Source organism: Eretmochelys imbricata, chromosome 14, assembly GCF_965152235.1.
Source record: "Eretmochelys imbricata isolate rEreImb1 chromosome 14, rEreImb1.hap1, whole genome shotgun sequence".
Lineage (NCBI taxonomy): Eukaryota > Metazoa > Chordata > Testudines > Cheloniidae > Eretmochelys > Eretmochelys imbricata.
The window spans coordinates 10239992-10253553 of NC_135585.1; positions in this window are offsets into that span (position 1 = coordinate 10239992).

Consider the following 13562-nt stretch of genomic DNA (forward strand, 5'->3'; position numbering starts at 1 on the left):
TTTGCGCTACAGTCTGTTTCGCTCTCTGGTTCTTAGAACTAGCACAATGATGCAATATTTGGGTTGCAAACCCTCCAGCAGAATCTTTAAAACCAGACAAAATAGCAGTTTTTTAATGTTGAAATGTTGTGAACACACTTCTATTAGTATTAGCCTTTGATACAGTTCATTTGCAGCTGGCGTGGCTTCCTACTTTTAGGGTTACCAGTAACTGACAGTGAGCCTTTAGCTCTTTCAGTTTTCCTCCATCCATTTTGAGGTAGGCCCCGATCCCGCAAAGCAATTAAGCCAGTGCTTAAGTCACATGGGACTATCCATGTGCTTAAAGTTAACCATACGCTTATACGTTTTGCTGGCTGGTGTCTTAGATTGTAGGATCCTTCAGCAGGGACTTTGTTTCTGTTGTGACTGCTTGGAATATTCTGTAAAATAAACATAATTCTAATAATCAATATTAAAGAGAGGGTGAAATTCAAGCTGGAGCTAAACTGTAGAGAGGATCTTACTGTCATACGTGCTCCCACCATTGCTATTTAAGTGTGTGTCACATTTCAATGAGATAGCTTCTTTTCCTGGAAGTTTAGATCTCTTCCTTTACCCAGCCCCTGGGAAAAAAAAATATTGCTCATTGCTGGAACTTGGCATGCCAAATCTCAGCTCTCAGCAATTGCCCACATACAAAAGTTAGCTACCACTACAGCTGTGTCAATCTTTTATAAAACTCACAGTGAAACCCAGGGGGTCTGAACCTAACATGAACCCAAGACTGAATTTTGCTGAATCCCATGTGAACCGAAAGGGCCAAGATTCGCACAGTTCTAACCACTGCACACAGGCACAAGCTACTTGTAAAAGAAGTCTCATAAGGATACTGGGCCAGATCCACAGCTGGCATAAATCAACATCGACTTTGATGGAACTATGCCAGTTTACACCAACCTGAGGTTATGCCTCTGTCTCTTAAATAGAGTCCCTGACTTGTTGCAAACTAGGTCCAATCCTGCATCCTACAAATTACCCACTGTAGCAGTAGCAATTAACCCCATAGCTGCTCTGAGCTGGGCAGCGCTTGCTCATCGTTCACACCCTCAATACTTTCACTTTTCATGCAATTCAGGCAGAAAGAGGCAGAAGGTATGTGTCTGGACTCACCCCCACTGTGCCTGCATGCAGAAAGGCTTAGCAGAAGCTGATTGGTGAGTCTGATGTCACTTTACCCACGGACAAAGTGATTGCTTTAAGCAGTTCCCATACTTCTGATGGTGGTCCGAAGTCAAAGCTATACATTTACCTACATAAAGAGAACTATCCATCTATCTAGCTAGCTAGCTACAGAGTCAGTAACCCGGTCTAGCTGATTTAAGTTTATGGTTTTTCATATAGTTCAGTATTGTGCCTTTTTTTCCTTTTTGGTTTTAGCAAATACAATGAGTGTTGCAGGTGATCCATGTAACTTTTGTATCCGTCTACCTATCCATGTCCAACACCATCCATAACTAATTGCCAGGCACACTTTTAATGTATTATTTGCAATTATGCAAGCTCACATTAACTTGACATAAACAATGCTTTGTGTCAATGATCCATCAACATATACTTGAGTCAACAATTCTACGTATGTATCGCCCTTGTCCGTGTGTACTCCTATATAGATCAGCTATTTCATAACTGCTAGAGCTCTTGAAGAGGCACAATTCATAGGAGCATTTTGTAACGCTTTCAGTTCTGTGCAAAGGATTTCTATGAAGTCTCAGACATTAGGCCATACCTTCACCCATTGAAGTCAATGGCAAAACTCCCTACACGCTTATGACAAGTCTCTTCTGTTGCCTCAGTCTCCGTGGAGGAAAATGTACGGGGCCATAAGTCAATATATATATATTTTGTATTCATTTTTAAAATCACCAGGGTTTAAGAACAAGGAAACTAACAAAAATACAAGGCTAAAAGGGCTCTGAAGTTTTGATGAGAAAAGCGACTGAGAGTTACATTCCGATGATCCATATTGATTCTCTCACAGGGAGCTCAGTGTTGAGTTGACTCAGAAAAAAATGTTTGTTTTCTCACACACAAACTAATGGCAAGTGCTCAACTTGGGGTCTGAAAACAAAGCCGTGTTCTGCAGTGTAGTTAAGATTCTTGACTCATAATTTAGGTCCCGATCCTGCAGCCACTCAAACACACGTTTTGCTTTACTCATGTGAGTAAAAAGTTACACATGTTATACAGTGTTTGCAGGGTTTGGGCTGTAACAGAGGGATCTGGTTTTTATGGCAAATGGGCAGACAGCTGAGTTCTGGGAGGGAGCCCTGTTGAGAACAGGTTAAGGGATCAGATGATTGCCTGATGAGTATCTGATTCCTATAAAGGCAGAAAGAGTTCAGTTGAGGGCGAAGAGCTACAAGCTGGCTCTTGTGGCAGGCCCTGAAGCAGGGGACTCCTAGGCAGATGACCTCTAGGGGATATGATCTAGACTGCAGTGCAGGCCCAGGGTTTGAACTCAGGCTCAAGCCTATCCCTCCTTCTGTCTATATACAAATCATGCTAACCCAGGACCCCATGGGTGGAGGGTCCAAGCCTAAGTCAAGCTGGGACTGAGGGTTCAAGCCCTATTGCTTTGCAGTGTATGCAGCCCCACTGGATTCGTGCTCTGGGAATCTGCCAAAAGTATCCCACAGGCTGACTTTTGTCCTCGGGACAGTCAAGTTTGGTGGTCAGTCAAGTTTTCCCACCCTGCCCCAGAGACAAAGGGCTAGAGAGGCCACATTTTGGGAGGGTATTAGGAAGCCCGGGATGTGGGTGGTTGGATTTGGGCCCGCATAATGCAGCGTAGCCCGGGGTTCAACAGTTCCGAACCTGTCATTACAAATGAGTGTAGACACTCAAGCCCTAGGTTAACAAACCCAGGGTCTGCTAACTCAACTTCTGCTAACCCTGGGCTTGCATTATCATGTAGACATACTTAGGAGGACTGAAGAAGAGCTGCCAGCGGTTGGGAAACTCCAGCAAGGAAGCCCCTGGACAGGAACAGTTAACTATTGGATTTATGTTGAGCTGCTTTATTTTGGGGTTTGTTGAAGATTGTTGGTGAAGCCAATACATGAAACTCGAGCAAAAGGGCCTGATCCAGACTTGGGGCATAGTGCCAATCCTCCCTGGGATGGGAAGACAGGCCAAAAGCCAACGGGGGGCTTTAGCTGGCAGTTCTGTTGGCAATGATGCATGAGGCAGAGGAGAACACAACTCCAGCCACTACAGCTTTATTGGCTCTGGAGTGCTGAGAGTAGTAAAACTGTGTTTTTTCGGTAAAAACAAAAACAAATACAACTTGCAAGACACACAGGGCGCCAATGGGAGGAGTATTAAGGTGCCATTTCTTTGTGGTCACATATCGGATCACGAAGCATTTACAACATGCACCACTCTGAATGTCTGAGGCATTGCACAGGAAATATATTACTCAAGGACCTGACTTAAACCTACAAAATCAAAGACATTCAGATTTAATGCAACACTCTGAGCCATATCTTCCCATTTGTTTTTTAAGCCACAATGTCCATTAAACCTATTTCCTTGTGCCAGTTTGGTAATATATGCAGGACTCAATCTAATGTTCACTGAAATTTATTTAAACATGGCTTCTGTTCCCTTTATGACTTGCTAATTTATTATTAAATCTATTCGCTAATTATATGGTGACTGTATGTTACTATATGTATGTAAATAGTGACAACACAATCCACAGCTCTGGGCATTGCAGGGCACCCAGTAATCCCCGAGTACTATGCTTGGCTCTCCTTCTAATGCCTTGTGTGTCTCTGAACAATTCACTTTGCCTATGTGCCTCAGTTTCCCTATTTGGAAAATGGAAATAATACCTATCGATTTCACAGAGATGTTGCAAAGTGTAATTAGATGATGCCTGTTAAGTGCTTTCAAGACAAAAAGTGTAGTAAATATAATTCCTGGGTCTTATACAGTGCAAAGGTGTAACAATTAAAATAATTGTAATTATTTATATTTTTAGGTCCAGATCTGCAGCCCATTAAAATCTCCCATTCAGATAGCCTTTGAGACCATCACAATTATTAGTGGAGTTTATCCTCCTAATACCTAACACAATAGAGGGGAGTTATCCCTGTTTTACAGATAAGGAATTAAGGCAAAGGGTAGATTAAATGACTTTCCCAAGGTCATACAGGGAATCTGGGGTAGAGGAAGGAATTGAACCCAAACTGTGTGAGTGTCTATTCAATGTGCTATCACCAATACCATCCTTCCTAACCCTGGATTCAGTTTACAGGAAGCTCCTCCAATTTTCATGGTCAGTCCTTTAGGCTGAGCTTAACTGAAAATATTTAGTTGCACTTTGAAAGATAGTGTGACTTCCTCAAAGTGCAGGAGCCCATGTGTTTTCTAGATTCAGACAGAGTTCTAGAAGATGGTATTGTCCATGTATGGGCTAGTAGGTGATCAGCTGGTATGAAAGAAAACAATCACCAATGTCCTACTTCGGAAAGAAAACAATATTTGAGAGAGAAAAGTTCTACCTTAGAATCCCAAGAGAAGATGGATAGTTTGGGCAGAGGATATGTATCTACAGTGATAAATGGTATATAAATAATAGATTTTGTAGTTAAGCTCTGAAATGAATGTTTTATAGTTGAGTAAATCCTCAGATGACTGATGCATTAAAGCAATGAAAATACAAAACAAGGGAGAGACCGAAATCTAAAATATAAGTGACTGCTCAGGCCCCTCTAAGAATTCTTAGATTTAATGGTTATAGAGGAAATCTTGCCAACACACACATGTTGCCTTGCAAAAAAACACTATAAAAGAAAAAGCTCACAGGGTCCTTAAAGGATTGTTCTACTTTTCTTATTTCATTTCACCCCTGCTTTTAAAATGCCATGCCACCCAGATTCTCAGCCCATTCTCCAGCATTCTGCCTAAGGTATAGACTTTTGTCTTCGGAGCAGGACTTGTGCATTCATCTGCTGATAAACTGTTTATCTTAGCTTTTATGAGGGCGCCTTGTTGCAAGCCAGCCAGAGACAGGATCCTGGGTGTTTGTCTTTTTTTTTTTTTTAAAGGGGGAGAAGGAGGGTATTTATACCTCCCCTTGGCTCTATATATCATGGGAGGCGGACTCCACCGTCTCTGTCTCTCTCAGCAGTGTCTTCTGCAGTAAATCTGAACCTCTCAGACTGGAGTTTTCTTGGCTACAGCCCCACTTGGTCATAAGGAGAAACTAAGGAGAGTTTTCTTTTTCTATCCCCTCTCCCCCCCCCCCACACAAGGTCTGCAGCAGAGTAAACCAAAAGTTCTCCTATTCCCCCCACCTCCTGCTTTTCATGCCAAATATTAACATCTCAGCAATCAAGTGGAGAGAAATTAAAATGCCAGACCAAAGCTGGTTAAGTGCCTCACAGTTCGCAGACAGATTCATCATGGGAAGAGAGGCTGGTGGGGGGCCGGTGAGAGAATTGGCAAAGATGAAGCAGTAACCAGGAGGAGATTTCTTTCTCTCTCTCTTTCTTTCCTTTTTTAAGCCTAAAAATTATGACACTTATATTTACAAGCTGTGGCTCCTAACTGGGATTTGAATCTACATACAGGCAACTTAGTTTATTCACACAAACTCCCTCCAGTAGTAGCATACATGTAGTTGAAGGCTAGGAATTTATTTATTTTGCCAGCCATGTATTCAGATAGATGTTTATTGAGATAAACTAGTCTAGAGGGTCTTTAAGACTAAAGATAACAGGGCGACAGGCATTCAATAGAGCAAAGAAAATACAGCGATTTAAAACACCCTTCCAACCAAGTGCTCCGAGTGTGAGTGTGTGATTCATTGATGCCAGCTACTGAATAAACCTAATACATAACATTTCCCACCTCTGATATTTAAAAAGGCCCCTATGCCTAGTTAGCACCAATGGAGCCCTTGAAATGTTTTATTGCTGATTGTCTACTGCCACATGATGGATTGCCACTTGGCTGAAAATGACAACCCCGCTTTCTCTCAGCTACTTCATTTTCCTGGCTTCAGTGGGGGTGAAGAAAAATCCGATTACATCATAGTTAGCCTCCTGGTTTTAAACACAGGAGAAAAAAATGAAGCTTTTAAAAGCACCTTTATCAAAGCTAGCTCAGCAAACCCCTGCACTAGTCAGTTACTTCAGTGGGCTTTGCATCAGGCCCCAGGGCAAGTTTCTTGAGAAATCTGACAGATTTAGTGGAAAGAAAATGCCCTGGTCTATACTACAGAGTTAGGTTGATGCAAGGCAGCTCAAGTTGACCTAACTAGTGTCTACACTAAAATTTTGCTCCTGCCAATGTAACCATCCTGCTACACCTCCACAAGAGGTGTAGAGTCAAAGTAATTAGGTCAATGCAATGTTAGTGTAGACACTTGCATTGCCTTCATCGACTATTGCTGGCTTTCAAAAGCTGCCCCACAGTGACAGTTCCATCGGTGCAAGTGCTCCTGGTGAGGACACACACCACCAGTACAAGAAGCAAAGTGTAGACGTGCACTAGCGACGTAATTACTGCGGTGCCTGTGCGTCAACATAAATTAGGTCGACTTAACTTTGTAGTGTAGACATGGCCAAATGTTAAAACATCTCAGACTGTGGGGTCTTTACTTCTGACCTCAGAGCGAGGCAGGGCCTGATTAAAAATACTGTATGTGCATAGCTCAAAAACAACGCACAAGACCAAATCCTGCTCAGGTGCAAATCTGGAATAATTCCAATGACCTCAATGGAGCTTCCCTGGATTTACTTCGGTGTAACTAATAAGCAGAATTAGGACCAATGTATAAAAGAAACTGGTTTTCTGTTTAGTTCATTGAGTAAAGACAGCAGATTCGGACCCATAGAATTGGGAGAGGGGATCAATAGACTTTTCTTTTTTAAATCAGTGAATGTCTTAGAGAATTTGAAAAGAAGGTGAAGTCTTAATAATTGGAAAGAGATTAACTTGCAACTTGCTTCGGGAGATTTTGTATTTATAATTTTTTCTGGTTGTTACTCTTGGCCCTTTTAGGAAATCTGATCTTTTAAAAAAATAGTGGATTAAAATGATCATGGAGCACTTTTTTTTTTTTAAATAGCTGCAATCATAGAGTTAACCTTGGCTCTACTTATTATGGTCAAAGACAATAAAATGTCCCAGAATGTGAGCTATCAAAGATCCGGTTGGCTTTAAAAAAACCTGTCTGTTTAAAGAGAATATTTCCCAGTAAATCTTGTATTTCAGCTCCAAGTGGAATGATTCAGGCACTTCAGACACCAGGCAGACGGAAACAGAGATGCATGGGGTTGATCTGATGGATTCAAGTATAGAAACAGACACAAAGGAGCCTGATCCAAAACCCACTAAGGGCCAGTAGAAGTCTCTCCACTGACTTCAATCAGAAATCGACGTTCTAACGGATTGGGAAACGCTACTTGACTTTTAGTAGCTGGCTAGTTTCAAGTCTCTCTCAACTGCACGTGGAAGCAAAGGGAACCAGGCGAGGACACAGTGAAATCTGGGCTTCGCAGGCACAGGTCTGACATTTACTCTTGGTGTTTGAATGGGTTCAGGGATTAATTAGGCCATGCAAGCCAGTTGGGTTCTCTCTTCTAGCAACCAGGTTGCTTATGGAAGTCCCGCCTTCCCCTCCCCTATAATGAAGCATGACTGTAGTAAAACAAGCCTTTTGATCGTTCCTCTTCTCATCACTTTCAAGACAAACAATGTCTCAGAAGCCCCCCAGCTGCTTTTATTTTTCTTATATCTAGAGTTACGTTTTGGGCGTGTTTACCCATCTTCATTAAAAATGCTCCCCCTTTTTAATACCCTTCCTTTATTGCAGTTTACACAACACATCAATTACAAGACAGGCTCAAAAGCTTTCAGAGCCCCTCTCAAGCAAAGCAAAGCAATGCAAAGCAAAGCATCACACATCCACACCCCACCAAAACAGTTACGGAAAACACTTCCCCAGCAAAGAAAACAATCACAAGTTACGGCTTTGTTCACTGCAAAGCATCCCTTATACACGATTGTCCCTTCCATACACTCAGGCGAACAGAAAACTCTTTAAAAAACATTATTCGAGAGATTATTCTCAGTTCATCAACGTTAATTATTCTTTCCCCACAACTCTACACTATAGCATAAACAGTGTTTGGGAGATCACTTGTAAGGTATCCCAGGGATATGTAATTAATAGTTTGGCCATGGCATCAGATCTGGGATAATTATGGCTTTGCTGCATTCATCCTGGCTTTAAGATGATTCGCCTTAGTATGTCTGAGGTTTAAATAATGGCAGGCTTAAAATCGTGTCACTAAGATGCTATTTAGCATGCTACATTAAGTTGCACCATAGCTTAAAGTAGAACAGCTTAAAGTAGTATACAGCTAGGACTTACCCTTTCAAAGGTGGGAAATATTTGTCCCAAATGGTATGATGTTTTTGAGCTAGTTCTCTCTCTCTCTCTCTCTGTATATCTATCTACAAACAATGGCCTCCCTATTTAAGCATAATAATGATATTGTCACCAGCACAAACATTCTTCATAGGACAACGTATCCTTGGAACAAGGCACTGTGCACATTCAAAACACAATTATTGGTCAGCCACACTTGGGAAAGCGGAGAGGGCCCCCCATGCAGGATGTGAACAGCGGGGTTGAATCTCTCAAGCAAAGGGGCCACTTCACCTCGAATATGATCTGATCGCTGGTTTAGAGAAGCAGATTTGAGAATATTACCCCGAAAGGGGAGGGGGCGCGGAATAATACAAGCCACACATCAGAACAGAGGGCACAATCCTGCTTCAAGGGTCTCAGGAAAGTGATGGCTTCTTACTGTTCCCCTGAAATTCTCCCTTCTCTGGTGAAAATCCCCAAACCAAGCTCAGATCCAGGGGTCACCCCAGGAACCGGGAGCGGTCTGTTTCTCACTGCTTGGTGCCTTGCTAACAACACAGCAGGACCCAGGGCTCCCTTCACCCTGGCGAAGGGTTTGTTTGTCAATTACCCCTAAACTCCCCTGGTCCTTATCCCATTAACAGCCTCTTGGCAGACTCTGCCCGTGACTAAGCCGGGGCCGTGGTTTGTCTCAGAAGCGGGGCAATTGGCTGCCCTACGCGAGCCAGGAGAGCGAAAGGGGTTTGGGATTGATTTGTAAATTACAGTCCGGGATTTCTTGCCTGGACCCCACTGCTATTTGCATTCACATTCCCTAGCTGAAGCTGGCGCCAGGATCCCCGGCTGGCCCCGTGTTTATGTCATTGAGACTAGGACAATATTTCAGTGTGGAGCCAGACCGCGGGGATCCACTCTATAAAACCCTCACTAAAAATAGACAATCCCCCCCCCTCCCCATCATCTCCCCCCCCCCCGGCTTCCCAAGGGTCGCCCACACCCTGCCTTCATTCGCAGCGAAACAAGCGTGCGAAATCGGCTCCCGGGGCCGCCCCCTCCCCTCCCCTCCCCGCTGCTTTCTTCTCGAGAGCAGGTTTAACTCGGGATGAAAGACGTCAATTAGCCGCCCCCGGAGCTGACAGCGCCGTGAAAGCTGCAGGACAAGCAGCCCCGCAACGCCCGTCTGGCGGGAGACCCAGCCCCGCAGCCTGCGGAGTTTCCACTCCGACCTGCCTGCGCCCGGCCCGCAGCGCCCCGGGCTTCCGCGTTGCTGATGAGCTGGGGGGGGGGGGGGAGGAAATCCAGCCCCATCAACCTGTGCCTGGATCCTGGGGCTGAGCAAAAATACCACCCCCCCGGGGGCAGAGGGTGCTGCTGGTTTTGCAATGCGAAGGCAGCAGGGCCCAGGGCGCCAAGGCCGGTTGGATGCTTGGGGCACAGGGCTGTCCAGGAGAGGGTAACAGATACTGGAAACTAGCACAATGCGTGGGGCTTCTCAGTTCCCTCTGCAGCGTTTAACTCCTGCCCCCGAGGGACCCCCCCCCACAGGACAAACCCGGGTCATGCCTTCACCCCCCGCCTGATAAATCTTATCTGGAGCCCGCAGATTCAGAAGGAGCGGATACATTTCCATCCCAGCGCTGTCAGTTTTAGTCAGGGAGGCCCACTCCAGGGTCAACCATTTAGCCTTGGGCCTGATGGGGCGGTGAGATTCAACCAGGGACACCCCCCCCAACCCCCAGTTTGGAAGGATAAATAAGCAGCTTTTCTTTTGTGCTGCAAAGGGTTTATTGATTAGTTCAGTACCCAGGTAGGGAACATACCAGACACCTCATGTAAAGATTTGCAAGCGAAGGGCCCGATCCTTCAGTCCATACGCAAGCATCATTCCCAGTTGGATGGAAGGGCTTGATGCAAAGCCCACTGAGCTCAATGGACAGACCACCATTGATTTCAAGAGCTGTAGAGCTGGTCCAGAACTTTTATAATGCAGCAGCTACAGACAAATGGGACTCCCCACGCCTCCTGGTTTCTTTAGTTGTTGAAGATGCATCTCCATAGGTGTGCACAGATAATAGCATATCCAGAGCGGGAATGGTGCTGTTAAAGAACCAGGACTGCCGACCCAACCCCCAAGAAGGCCAAGCTGGTTAGGAAACATCTACATCCAGATATCAGTCCATGACTCTATATTTACCTGGGTCAGGTTTGGAAGCTCAGCAGAGACATACGGACCTAAACATGGTGCTTACCCGAATCTTATCCAAACCTCATGGACCTGTACCACTGGTAGAGCCAGACACTGACAATGTAGATGTCACTTTCACATGGCTGGAAGTGAAGTAGAAGGGGAGTGAAAAAAACATCCAGCTTTTCAAACGCAAAGGCTGGAGTTTGGCCCACTTGTTCAAGGAGTTATTATTTAATTGGAATCAGCTCACTGTTACTGAATACAGAGAGATGGAGGTTCACCTGATTTTGATGGGAAGAAATCTTTGCTAGAGTTGCTCTGTTCCAGTATTTCAGTAGTGCCTGGAGTCCCCAGTCACCATCAGAGCCTGGGTGCGCTAGGTGCTGTACAAACACATAGTAAGAGACAGTCCTGTAAAGCTCGCAATCTAAATAGATGAGACAGACAAAGGGTGGGGCAAGGAGTTACAGCATATAAGCAGAAGTCTGGGAACACAGGCATCACTGTGACTTGCCTTTGGCCACCCACTCTGTGACAGCAATAGAAATTGAACCCAGATTTCCAGAGTCCCGTTCAGTGCTGGAAGTGTAAGCCCACCCTTCTTCCCTTAGCATGCTATTTGACAGTTGGTTGGAAGTCGACTTTCGACTAGGACTAGCTTTGACAATGGCTGGGGCTCTAATTTTTGTGAAAGGAGCCAAGAGAAAACCATTAGGAACTAGGTTTCAGAGTAACAGCCGTGTTAGTCTGTATTCGCAAAAAGAAAAGGAGTACTTGTGGCACCTTAGAGACTAACCAATTTATTTGAGCATGAGCTTTCGTGAGCTACAGCTCACTTCATCAGATACATACCGTGGAAACTGCAGCAGACTTTATATATACACAGAGAATATGAAACAATACCTCCTCCCACCCCACTGTCCTGCTGGTAATAGCTTATCTAAAGTAATCGTCAGGTTAGGCCATTTCCAGCACAAATCCAGGTTTTCTCACCCTCCACCCCCCCACACAAATTTGACCACCATTGATTGACCAAATTTGTGTGGGGGGGTGGAGGGTGAGAAAACCTGGATTTGTGCTGGAAATGGCCTAACCTGACGATTACTTTAGATAAGCTATTACCAGCAGGACAGTGGGGTGGGAGGAGGTATTGTTTCATATTCTCTGTGTATATATAAAGTCTGCTGCAGTTTCCACGGTATGTATCTGATGAAGTGAGCTGTAGCTCACGAAAGCTCATGCTCAAATAAATTGGTTAGTCTCTAAGGTGCCACAAGTACTCCTTTTCTATTAGGAACTAGGAGAACCCTGAGGGTGGCTTGTCAGAGGATTGTTTCAAGACCCCTCCCTAGAATGTTCCTCAACATGTAGACAACAGCACGTAGGGATAGCTGTGGTCTGGTGGAGGCAGCTTGATCACAGACTTTGGGAGGGGATCCAAAAGACCCCACACAATCTGGTGCACACGTCTAAGTTTTCAGAGTCCTTGGCATGCCTGCCCACTCTTGCTCAGAGATTATGTCACTGAATTCAGCTTCTCATAGCTTCTTCTGGCTAGAATTTGCTCACCTAAAGCTATTAGTAGTGTAGCTATTAGTACTGTAGGTTTCAGAGTAACAGCCGTGTTAGTCTGTATTCGCAAAAAAGAAAAGGAGTGCTTGTGGCACCTTAGAGACTAACCAATTTATTTGAGCATGAGCTTTCGTGAGCTACAGCTCATGAAAGCTCATGCTCAAATAAATTGGTTAGTCTCTAAGGTGCCACAAGTACTCCTTTTCTTTTTAGTATTACTGTAGTGCCCAGATGAGATAAGGGCCCTGTTGTGTGAGACATTACACAAACATACAGTGAAAGGCAGTCCCTGCCCAGAGGGGTTTACAGCCTAAATAGGCAAGACTGACAAAGGGTGGGAGGGGAAAGTGAGGTATAGAAGATGAAAGGACTTCCCCAAGGTCACCCAGCAGATCAGTGGCAGAGCTGGGAATCCTGGGTCTCCAGATACTTTAGCTCACACTGCCTTGTACACAGATGGAATGCTCCCTTTTCTCTTAGCTCTAGAGACCTGTCAAAACTCAAAGATGTTTTGAGAAAAAATCCACCCCCATGTTTCTTTTTAACATTCTTTCTGCTCTGGAAAGGTGTTGGAGGCGGTCGGCTGCAGCCCCTAGCTGAGCGGGCTGTGGCTCAGGCTTACAAGGAGTTTCCAGCAAGTTAGACGAGCGAAGTTATGTAGTGTCAGTTCTTCAAGGGATTAACCCAGCTGTGCTACTTAGATGAGTGTCTCTGAATGAAAGACCGGGCAATTCTAGGTTCAGTGTAAAGCTAGGTCTCCTGGTGTTGAAACTTTCCCCCTTTCATTACTTTCCTCTCTGAAATGCTTTAAACCTCTCCAATTGACCTTGGAGCAATTTTCCCAGCTAATTCCATGTCAGTAGGAGTCGGGCGCCAGTTGGATTGCGGGGACTAGATCCCGGTCTCATGGAAGGCAGTGGCAAACCTCCCCACTGACCTCAGTGGAATCAGGATCAGCTCCGAAAGTTAGTGAACATGACTGGAGAGAGTGAGATCAAATGTGAAATCCTTTGGAGGCAGGAATGAGGGCTGGCTGAATGTCCCTTTGCAGCTCACTGCTGGGTGGATTATCAGAACTTGGAGTGAAATCCCTGAATAGCCACACAGAGGAACCCTCACAGCATTAGATGAAGGAAATTATGAATCGACAGCAAGGTGCTGGTACCATTTTGTCTAAAAGCAGCCTCCTTAGTTTTCACCATTAATCATTGTCTCTGTTGGACTTATTGTTTTAGCTGAATAGTCCCTGGCTTTGGCGGAATGATCATAATACATAGAGAACCATCAAGACTGGAGAAGCTGAGTTCCCTTGCCTTTCATTTTTTAATTCAAAGCACCACTTCCTAAAACACCTGCCTATGGCCTGGTCCC